The following is a 10,616-nucleotide window of genomic DNA, read 5'->3' as shown; positions in this document are numbered from 1 at the left end:
TAAATCGCGGCCATAATCTAATGAAGACCTGCATGGGTAACAGTGAACATGGACCCACAGCATATTGGCATTGTGAGCTTGGCACTGATTGCATTAATACCTTTTTCTTTGTCTGCGCAATGAGTATGATGCTAGAGCTGACTCTGAAGTACGAGTAACCCAACGCCAATGCTGACAGAGCCAATACATTCTCCTTGACTGCTATCGAGGTAAATGGTTCTCATTGTTGACATTTGTGTTCAGGTGGGCCAAAGACCCCTCCCAATTTGCCAGGAAATTAATTAATTTTCAGAGCAGCACAGACCCTCCTCTGGCATTGAAAGGGTTATTACAAACATCACATTGTATTAATGGGGATATGCAAATCTTGTACAGGTGCAGTTATTCCTTTGCTTTGAATCCATCATGCATATCATGAAAGTGCGCTGGGCTTCCCCAACCACCTACAGGCATATTGAACTTTTAAAGGAAGACCTGTGTTTTTTAAAGAAGTAAATAAAGACACTAATGAAGTGATGGTTGATAGTGCAAAGTGACCACTTTCTGGTAAATTCCTATGTGGATTATACTGACAGACCTGAAGGTAAGGGACAGGAGGTTTAGGGGGGATGTGATGAAAAGCTTTTACACCCAGAGGTGGTAGGAGTCTGGCACTCACAGCGTGAATGGGTAGTGGAGGCAGAGACACTCATTTAAGAAGCATTCCAATGTGCACTTGCAAGGCCAAGGCATACAGGCTATGGGCCAAGTGCTGGACAATGGGATTAGAATACTTAGAATGTGGTTGTTTTTGTTTGGTGCAGATGTGATGGGCCGACGGACTTTTTCTGTGCTGTCGACCTCTATGACCTTCCTATGAGGACATGGAATGCACGCCTGGTGAGGTGACAAGGCCCACTTCAAGCAGAGACTTTTGAAAGAAAGGTATGGAAAATGCCAAAGGCTGGACGAATCTCCTGGACATGCAAGGACAATGGAGACTATTTCTTACACCTCATCAGACATCCAAAAATACCCATCTCCTGTTGGTTTATCTCTTAGAACGTGCAAAAAGTTCTGAGATGAATGCTAGACATGGTTATTTGCCCTCCTGGGAATACACAGGGCAAATGGTAAAAAACTGGCTGAAGACCAGTAAGAGGCAGAGGAACAAGAAAAAGCAAGAAGGACCTCTTTGTCTCTCTCTCTCTCTCTCTCTCTCTCACTGGATAGAAGGTGTCAGGTAGGCACAAGCAGAAAGAAACAGGACAGTCTCTTCAGTTAACCTTGCAGAGACACCTAGGATATCTTTCCCTCTGGACCATCCAACAAGTGGCTCTAACAGACTTTGAATCTGCGAAAGTCAACTTGAAGTTAACAGTCACAATGTACCACCATCAATGCCTCATGGACAAACCAAGGACTGATCTGTATATATTTTTTAGTCTTTATTTGGAACCTTAACTTCTCATTTCTGGTGTGTGTGTGGGTGTGGGTGTGTGTGTGTGGGTGTGTGTGTGTGTGTGTGTGTGAGTGTGGGTGTGGATGTGGGTGTGATGTCTTTATTGGAAGGTTGAAAAAAGAGGATCCAGATTATTCCTCCTCATCTGGAAGATTTGCAAAATTGGGGATCTCTTCACCTGGTCACAACAGAGTATAAACAGACAGATGTTGTACATATTGTGAAGCTCACATTTCACTGCAAAAGGTTTTATAATGTAAATGTGGCATGAACAGAAAGATTCCATAGAATCCATAGAATCCAGGCAGTGCAGAAGGAGGCCATTTGGTCCATTGAGTCTGAACTGACCCTCTGAAAAAGTACCCTATCCAGGTTCATTCCTCTGCCGTATCTCCGTAACCCCACCTAACCTGCAAATCTTTGGACACTAAGGGGCAATTTGGCATAGCCAAGCCGCCTAACCTGCACATCTTTGGACTGTGGGTGAGACCCGAAAGATGTGCTTGTTAAGTGAATTGGACATTCTGAATTCTCCCTCAGTGTACCCGAACAGGTGCTATATGTCATGATATCCACATCAGCATATCATGGTGCAATCACACACACACTGATGGACAGGTAGTTGGACCAACCAGCACACACATAACATCGCAGCCAATCACCAGTGAGAGCACACGCACTATAAAACAGGGAACACCACAGTTCCCGCTCATTCAGAGCACAGAGCTCACAGCGTGCCACTCAGACATAGACCATGTGCTGAGTGCCATGTACTAAGATAGCGATAGGGCAGGGTCCACAGGTTAGCTGGTGAAGCATGTACCCAAGCCAGCAGTTAGTAGTTGTCGTTGTTAAGACAATAAAACAGAGTTGTATCGTCTACAGCCGTGTTGGATCATTTGTGCATCGGAACACCCAACACGATGCTATAGTGTGGCGACTAGGGGATTTTCACAGTACCTTCATTGCAGTGTTAATTAATGTACCGCTTTATTCACCGGAGGAAGGAGCAGTGCTCCGAAAGCTAGTGATTCGAAACAAACCTGTTGGACTTTAACTTGGTGTTGTAAGACTTCTTACTGTGCTCACCCCACTCCACTGCCGGCATCTCCACATCTTAATTAATGTAAGCCTACTTGTGACAATAATAAAGATTATTATTAGTATTAACCGGAGCACCTGGAGGAAACCCACGCAGATACCAGGAGAAGGTGTAATCCCCAACAGACAGTCAGCTAAGGCCGAAATTGAATCTGGATTCATGTGCGGTAAACAGAGTAAGGAGTTTGGATCAAAAGCATCTCAATGGAGGTGAGGTACAGGTCAGCCATATCTGATTGAATGGCAGAACGGGCTCCAAGGGCTGAATGGCCTCCTCCTGTTCTGATCTCACTCAGAGGAGCTGCCTGCTGACTCGTATGGGAAATGTAAGTTGATGCTTTAGTATTGTAGGGATGGTCTTCTGCAGGGCAAGGGGAGGAATAGAGGATTGGCAGCTTTAACTCCGTGGAAACATGAACACACATGGTGACACTGGGTGGAAAGTGCTCCAGTTTTGAGCATGGATCTTCTGTACTCAATAAGTGCAAAATTCGCAAATAGGCAAGAATCATGAAGCTGTAGTACTATTTCAAATTGGTTATTCAATACTTCACCGGTGATCATGCTTTTATGCCCTCTTCTGTATATCAACTTTACAAGCACTGATTTAATCCTAGAATCTGCATCTTGGAAAGAGCCTACACCACCCTATCCCCGTAACCCAGTAACCCCACCTAACCCTTTGGAAACTAAGGGCAATTTTGTCTGGTCAATCCACCTAATCTTCACTTCTTTGGATAGTGGGAGGAAACCGGAGCACCTGAAGGAAACCCACGCAGACACGGGGAGGAAGTGCAAACTCCACAGACAGTGACCCGAGGCTGGAATTGAACCTGGAGCCCTGGAGCCGTGAGGCAGCAATGCTAACCACTGTACCACCATGCTGCCCCTTCATTAATGTTATTGGCAAAAAAAACATAGGTGACACAAGAGAAAGCTTTATTATGCAGGAAATTGTTTGGATTTGGAGTTCACAGCACGATAGGCTGCTGGGTACAGATTCAATAGTAGTTTTCCGAAGAAAATTGGATAAATATTGAAGGTGAAAACAAATGCAGAGATATAGGGGAAGAGTTGAGAAGTGGGACTAACTGGATTGCTCTTTGAAAGCATTGACACAAACTGAATGGGCCGAATGGCCTCTGTGTTGTTCAATTCTATGGTCATTTATTTGAATTGGCCAATCAGGAATGGGTTCAGCAAGTTTGTCCACTGAACGCACTTCGGGAAGGCCCCAGCTTTGATTCCCAATTTAGGCCGAATTACTTGATCAGAGCGGATGCCTAGGGAGGACCACAGCTGCCAGGGTTCCCCCTCCTAATCGCTCTCCAGCAACCCCGACTGGAAGGATTTCTGTTTATGATGCGGGTGAGGAGAGGATCAGGTTTGGCTCTAGTTCCATCTGCGATCGAAGAGCCTGCTGCCATTCAAAATCAAATTCCCCTGTGGGTCAGCCAGGAGTCAGCGAATGCCTCCCAGATCAGAAAGGGAAGGGAGAGAATTGACGAGGGGATTTTTTAAAAAAATGTAGCGCAAATGCCAGTAAGAAACAAGGGCAAATGCTTAAGTCGTTTCAGATCATTTGAAATTCACTCGAATCAAAGAAATGCAAGCATCAACATGATCTGCCAAATCACCGTGAAAACCACATTAACTGGACAACAGCATTAAAAATGTCAGTAAGCGCTTAGCTTCAACAGTTAACAACAGAAGCTCGAAATATGGAATGGAAAAATGTCCCTGCATTTTCACAGAACCAACGAAAAAAACAAAAACTGCCACCTTGTACCAGCTGTGACATTGTCTTACAGGAACAGCTACTTCTTATTGAGTCTGAGCACAACTAAAATGGGAGCTTTTTACATGTAGGTCTGTAGAGAACTACAATTAACAGTGACTAGAATTCATTGTAAATTGTGTCAGGGCGTCCGGAGGTTGTGAAAGAAGCTTAATAATTCTTTTTCTGGTTTGAGAGGCCCAATCTATAGCCAATTCCATTGAGAAACTGGGGACTCATTCCTATTCGTGGAATTAGTCAACGCAGAAAATGGCACTCCTCGCGTTCACGTGGCATGGTTTGAGGCTGCTTGTGAGCGCTTTCGAGCAGGCAGGGTGAAAAATGCCCACTCAAGAGGCCTATGAATCAAGGAGCAAGTCAAAGTGCCGGTACAGATTGCATATCGTGCTGTGCAAGACCCAGATCACAAAGCTGATTCCTGAATCGCACTCTGGACTTCAGTTCCTCCCCATAAGTGGATCATCTTTGCACCCGCTGTTTTACTTTGCACTGTGATCTATCTCCTCTCTACTCAGTGAAACATCTGATTTTACAGGGAACCTCAAACTGCACTGGAGCATCGTGAATGCGCAGATAGCTCCCGCTGTGTGGAATAATGAAAAATAACATGAGGGCCCCGTTAACATCTGGGAAAAAAACGGCAGTTTCATGCTTTTGAGTGTAAACCCTTCACGGTTCAAATATCTGAGTTAATAATTTATCTTTTCTCCAAGATGTTGATGGATCAGCTACGTATCCTCAGCATTTTATGTTTTCATTACCGACTTCTAACATTTGCAATGTACTTTAGGTAAAACCTCATTTTATTTCTAATATTTGATTTACCTAACTTCAGTGGATAATGAAATATTAATAGCGGGGCACTGAGATATGAAGAGAATAATTCTCATCACCATTTCTTGAACTTTTCATGAATTCTAAGTTTCTGAAGGTAATGAGATTGAGCTGTCTGCATATTTCAAAAGAAGATTATGATTGACGGTTTGCTGAAGCTGAGACAGAATGAATATTATTAAAAAGTACAATTACAAGATACAGTCAGTGCTCAGATAGAGATTAAGTGCTTTGTAACTGCAGACAGCCGTATTCTCTCTGCAGTGTGGGGTAAGCAATGCGAGATGAGCCCTGAGATTTTTTTTTTCGCTAATGATCATAGAATAATTTTACTTTTATGTAAATATTATTCCAATTGGTTTTACAGCAAATGAAGATTTGGAATTGCGATGAATTGTGAATTGAGCTTAGTTGTAGCTCGGGCTCAGCATTTAGGAATGATACACACATGCACAGATGTCTACTCAGCCTGGCTATTTTTGCAGCAGATTAATTTCATCAGAGGGCTTCAGAAATATTTTGAATTGACCCTCTTAGAAAATAAGCTCATAACTCATTTTATATCAGATCTCGCTTCTACATGTATCTGGTTATTGCAATCCTTCTGAACTGGGGGTTTGCTATGTCTACTTAAGGTGTGCTAAGTATAATACTATAATATATACTCGTAAATTGCTCATGACCAGCTGACATATATCTTTTATATATTGGCACACTTGATAATAAATCTATCCAGGGATGCTGATGTTGGGAGAGACGTCAAAGGTAGAGCCACCCTGTGGCCAAGGCCAGCCATGCCATCAAGAAAGTTCACAGTGAATAGCGAGTGAGTTAAAATAGTGCGTGCTTAAGTGCACGATTTAAAATAATATATTTATATTATATTGTAAATATAACCTATAATTGTAAGTATAATGAGGCCCTTTGGTGGCAATGTACTGTAATGGTTAGGTAGTAACTGCATCTACATAAGTTAAATGCACACATGTGCATTGTACATAGCCTTGCATCCATTGATGTCCAGCTCACATCCAAAGCCATGTACAGCCTGAACATTGTGGTGCCTGTTCTGAATGGCCTTTCTGGCGGTGCGGCGGCTGAAGCATGTGGTGAACTCCCTGTCCGAACTGACCCCCGTTCGGACGGAATTCCACATTGCTCCTCCTCAATTTGAGCCACCTGGTGGAAATCTTCTCCGTGGCTTTCCATTCGGCATGGAGGGGTTTCCTGTATGGCCTGCTGCTGCACACCTTCCACCTTCTTGCCTTCCTCCACCACCAAGACACGCTGTGGTGTTCTGTTCTACCGCCTACCGGTGGAGGAGGTCCCCAGTGGACAGCTTCCTATGTGGGAGTTTACCTTTTCCATCGGGGACCAGGGGTGGAAGGCGTTGCACGCAGTCGTGCCAAGCAACCGTAGATTAAGGCAGTTCATTGAGTTCCAGGCTGCATGTCCTATCTACGGCTAAGGGGAGACCATGATTCGCCTGTATGATGATTGCCTGAAGTTGCTGCCCCTTTTTAGCTATTTGAAGGACCTGCTCCTCATTTTTTCATTGCACTTCAGCCCCACTCTCCAAACCTTTGGTCACCTGGTGCACAGAGGGGTGGGGAAGGAAGGGGATCTCCTCGTACTCCTGCTCCTGGGCCTGACCAAGGTGGCCATCAACAGGTCTGGGCCTTGGGCGGTCAAGGGGGTTGCCTGACCCAACTGTCTGCCCCTCTAGCGTGGCTATTTTCATGGTCTTGGAATGGAAGCACACGGCATGCTTCCATGACCCGGGTACTCCACTGAGGTGCATCATCACCCTCAGAAATTATATTTTGGTTTAATTAGTTAAGTTTCCTTTGATGTTTTGTTTTAGTTACAGAGTCCCACCAGGAATCATTTTTAAAAAATCTATTGATTTCCATTTATTAAAAAGAGTATACATTGTACTTGTATGGACAAGCCAACTCAGTTCCCAATTGGAACCCACGCCTTCAATCCCACAATTTTATGTAGCTGCTTGTTGTTGGGTACCTCATCTAACAAAGAAAAGTACAGCACAGGAACAGGCCCTTCGGCCCTTCAAGCCTGCGCTGACCATGCTGCCCGTCTAGCCTAAAACCTTTTACACCTCCAGGGTCCATATCCCTCTAATCCCATCCTATTCATATATTTGTCACGATGTCCCTTAAACGTCATTATTGTATCTCCTTCCACCACATCCTCTGACAGCGAGTTCTAGGCGCCCACTATCCTCTGTGTAAAAGATTTCCCTCACAGATCTCCTCTAAACTTTGCCTCTCGCAACTTGAACCTATGCCCCCTTGTAATTGACTCTTCCACCCTGGGAAACAGCTTCTGACTATCTACTCTGTCCAAACCCCATATCAGGTTGCCCCTTAACCTCCGTTGTTCCAGTGAGAACAAACTGAGTTTATCCAACCTCTCCTCATAGCTAATGCCTTCCATACCAGGCAACATCCTGGTAAGCCTTTTCTGTACCCTCTCCAGAGCCTTCAGATCCTTCTGGTAGTGTGGTGACCAGAAATGAACACTATATTCCAAGTGTGGCCTAACTAAGATTTGTTACAGCTGCAGCATGACTTGCCAATTTTTATATTCAATGCCCTGGCCAATGAAGGCAAGCATGCCGTAAGCCTTCTTGACTATCTTCCCCACCTGCATTGCCACTTTCAGTGACCTGCGGTGAAACCGTTCTGAAAATCTAAATATAGTCTGATGGGCTATTATATTTTCCAAAAATAAACTTTATTCATAAAATTTGTTGTGCACAAAGTTCAAACTTGACATTGCATAAAGGTCAATACAGTTTAATTTCTTTCAATACAGTGTGTGGTACTCTGAGGTGTTTCACTATACTTACAATTACATAGAACATAGAACATAGAACAATACAGCGCAGTACAGGCCCTTCGGCCCACGATGTTGCACCGAAACAAAAGCCATCTAACCTACACTATACCATTATCATCCATATGTTTATCCAATAAACTTTTAAATGCCCTTAATGTTGGCGAGTTCACTACTGTAGCAGGTAGGGCATTCCACGGCCTCACTACTCTTTGCGTAAAGAACCTACCCCTGACCTCTGTCCTATATCTATTACCCCTCAGTTTAAGGCTATGTCCCCTCGTGCTAGCCATTTCCATCCGCGGGAGAAGGCTCTCACTGTCCACCCTATCTAACCCTCTGATCATTTTGTATGCCTCTATTAAGTCTCCTCTTAACCTTCTTCTCTCTAACGAAAACAACCTCAAGTCCACCAGCCTTTCCTCATAAGATTTTCCCTCCATACCAGGCAACATCCTGGTAAATCTCCTCTGCACCCGCTCCAAAGCCTCCACGTCCTTCCTATAATGCGGTGACCAGAACTGTACGCAATACTCCAAATGCGGCCGTACCAGAGTTCTGTACAGCTGCAACATGTTACGTGTTATATTTACAACATACATTTCGTGCCAAACATACAGCCCTAGGGTTTTAGCCTGTTGGTGTACTATGGCGGAAAGCCCTCAGTTCGCCATTTTCCTCATGGAGCCTTGTGTCAGCTGCCCCAGGCACCCTCAGCAAATGAAATCTGTCAGTCCGCAACACTTGGCTGTGACAGATCTTTTCGTTGGAAGACCATTTACCTTCATCCATCAACCTGGTAATCTCCGCAACTAGCTTGGTAGAAGTTGATCTTGTTGTCTGTTCGTAATAACCCTTCCTCTGTGAATGTATTTGTGTATACAATTTTACAATCCAAAAAATTCAAATAATACTTTTTCCATTAATCACGCAAACCTGTTGCAAAGGATGTAGCCTTGAGGAAATGGTTTCTTTCCAAAACTGCAGTATGTCCCTTCAAACATTTCTCCACCTTTTCCAAAGTGCCGAAAGATAAAAGTGTTTAAGTAGGTCAAGACAATTTTGGATCATGAATTTTAAATGTAAAAGTGGTCCTTTATTGTGCTACAGAAATGTCATGTGGTTACCCTTCTTAACGTAAACTGACAGTAACTTAAAAACACAAGCAGATCGTAATGGCACAATTCTTTGTTCCATTGTCATGTAATTCCTTCCGAGTCATGTGTAGTAACCATTTAAAAGACTGGAGGGAGCTGCCTGTCTTTGTGTATCGCAGTTCTGGGTCACCTCAATGAACAAGACATGGTCACGAGTACCCTCATTGTAGCTGCTGAAGCTTACCACTGTATACCCTGAGATTCATGTTACTTGAGTGTCCACACCTGCTCTCAGTGTTGCAAATACAGTCAACTCTAACCCATCCCAACTAATCAGTGCTGGAGGACTGGACAGTTAGCTCACTGGACTATTATTTGGGGTGGAAACCTGTCGTGTTGGGTCTCAGCAAGCTCCCTCTTCCCCTCCCCCAGAAAACAGGTGGGCATACAGACCAGAATCCAGCTCACACTCTTGCCTTGATACTCATGGGGAGGTTTCAGTTTGGGGCCCTCAGTGTACAAATAGCATGTCGCAGGCAAGGTATGTGATTTGTCCATGTCTGCCGCTGGCAGTCGGCAGGAGCACGGAAGTGGAAAATATCTCCTTACATTTCCATACTGCACAGAAAGGTTAACGAACACATACATTACCACCACAGGGAATCAGGGGCCTTCCACAAGAGATGATAGAATAGCGACACTGGACAAGACACAGGCCATGACAAAAGACACAATCATAGAATTCCTACAGTGCAGAAGGAGGCCATCGAGTCTGCACTGGCCCTTCGAAAGACCACTCGACCTAGGCCCAATCCCCCACCCTATTCCTGAAACTCCACTCTCAGGGGAAACTTTGGCATGGCCAATCCACCTTGGATTGTGGGAGGAAACCAGAGCACCTGGAGAAAACCCACGCAGGCACGTGCAAACTCCACACAGTTACCCGAGGTCAAACCCAAGTCCCTGGCGCTGTGACGCACAGGTGCTAATCAGTATGCCATTGTGCCTTGTTCATTTGAGTAGGAATTTCTTCATCCAGAGGATGGTGAATCTGTGGATCTCATTGTCACAGAAGGCTGTGGAGGGCAAATCACTGAGTGTCTTTAAGACAGAGATAGATAGGTTCTTGGTTAATAAGGGGATCAGGGGTTATGGGAGAAGGCAGGAGAATGGGGATGAGAAACATATCAGCCATGTTTGTGTATTGTTCATTTAGAATCCAATAGCCTCATGTATCATCACTCCGTTCCATCATAAACAGACAGAAGGAAAAATGTGGAAGAATGAAGCTTGAAAGACTCTGCCAACACTTGTACCACAAGCTGGCGGGAAATGCCTGGGTCAGGGACACAGCTTCAGTGTAAGGACGGACATCAGTTACGCTTTCCTAATTGAGATAGTTTGCTGCAGTATTCCTCATCACCATTTTCCACTTCACCAATGGCACCAGTGTAATCCCAAAGGGGAGATGACGAAATGTGAACAA

The sequence above is a fragment of the Scyliorhinus torazame genome, chromosome 19, assembly GCF_047496885.1.
Source record: "Scyliorhinus torazame isolate Kashiwa2021f chromosome 19, sScyTor2.1, whole genome shotgun sequence".
In the NCBI taxonomy this organism is placed as follows: Eukaryota; Metazoa; Chordata; class Chondrichthyes; order Carcharhiniformes; family Scyliorhinidae; genus Scyliorhinus; species Scyliorhinus torazame.
The sequence above is the reverse complement of the archived record's forward strand: the minus strand, read 5'-3'. Positions refer to the sequence as shown.